Below are 1,608 nucleotides of genomic sequence, written 5' to 3'. Positions count from 1 at the left end.
GATAGCTGCGGCTATTTATAGGGAACCTTTGGCACTCTCACCCTCAAGCACCTGGGGCAGAGAGAAGCGTCAGCAAATCGTTTGATTAACCAAGTCAGCTCCCAGCTCAGACACTTATTAATGTCTTATCGGGCGGAGGCTGCACCGGGCCCAGGCCTGCAGCAGTCACGGCGGCGGGGGCAATTCAGGGAGCGATTTGCTGTGGAGACATTGCACTGGAGGAGGTTTTGAAATCCACATCACCCCGCCTCTGGAGCCCAGATTTACCACTGTTAGTTACAGAGCGGAAAAATTCCCAAGGGCTATTTTGTCAAATCGAGAGGCTAACAGACACTCTTCCTGTGGGAAAGAGAAGCTCAGGGCAAATAGAATGTGTATTATAACTTTTTACGCTAGACAATGAGTGCCCGGAAGGTCAACATCAGCTCAGAGCCTTGTTTTCCCAGAACGGAATCCCCTCATCCAGTCAGATCTTCCATCAGGCATTCCAGGGGAATGCCTTGAGGCTGCCGGGAGAGAAGGCTTGGCATCTCCTCCCTCACAAGTCTCCCAGAAGATTTTGGCCACCAATCTCTGAATGGGTGACTGAGATCTCTCTCTCTCTTCCCAGGCCCCTGGGGCACTGAGCCTCCCCTGAACTTACCGGGTAAGGGAACCAAGGTTTCTCTCAGGGGCTGTGAAGTCTCGCCTGTGAAGTCAACAGGGTTGTGATAGATAGCCTTCTCCCCGTCACTAGAAGATAAAGAATCAGAGGGTCACCCTTCTGACGGTTGTATCTGGAGGCTCCTCCTTCGAGTTGAGCGGTGCTCTCTCATGTGCAAAGATCGCGGAACAAATATGAACCAATAATCCTTGGATCATAGCACCCACTGGGCAAGACAGTCAAAGTCAGAGCAAAAGTCTCAGAAACCGCCACAAGTCACTGACCCAGATAGTCGTCTCCCTTTCAGTCCTTCCAAGGAGGTTCAAAATATCCCAACCAATATGGGTTTTTGTGGGAAGACGACTGACTCTTCAAGCCTCCGGAACCCAGACGTCCGGTCTGTGTCGCCTTGTGGTCATTTGATACGGGAGGGACCTGGATGAGATATTAATATCCATCCACGGAGACGTATCGGGAGGTGCTGAATGAGCAATGGGGAGAGAGAGAACCTGGGGAGAATTAAAGCCAAATTCTTCTGTGGCCATTACGTTTCATTTTCCCCCGAGGCTTGAGAAACAGAACTTTCAACAGATCGGTGGCTCTGAAGTATGAAAGTCGCCATGTCCTATCTAGGAGACGGTCGATGTTCCCACTGCTACCGGACGAAGGGACGGTGAATATCGGAGCGGTAAAATTTGCAGGCTTGGGTATTTCCGACCGTGCTTTAGTGAGTTCATTTCTCCCTGTCTCTTCTGGGAAAGCACCGATAACAAAGCATCCTTGGCACAGGAGGGCCGAAAAGGCTCTCTGCTCTTGTCTTCTCCCCTTCAGCTAGTAGAATCTTTATCCTTGGGGTCTCCGTGATAGGGCCAAGATGGTGGCACTGACGTTGAGAGATTCTGAAGGGTTTAGATGCCAGGGTCTCAGGCCCTCATCTCCACGGTGCTCTCGACCCTTCAGCCTCA

This window comes from Ornithorhynchus anatinus, chromosome X3 (genome assembly GCF_004115215.2).
Source record: "Ornithorhynchus anatinus isolate Pmale09 chromosome X3, mOrnAna1.pri.v4, whole genome shotgun sequence".
Lineage (NCBI taxonomy): Eukaryota > Metazoa > Chordata > Mammalia > Monotremata > Ornithorhynchidae > Ornithorhynchus > Ornithorhynchus anatinus.
The sequence above is the reverse complement of the archived record's forward strand: the minus strand, read 5'-3'. Positions refer to the sequence as shown.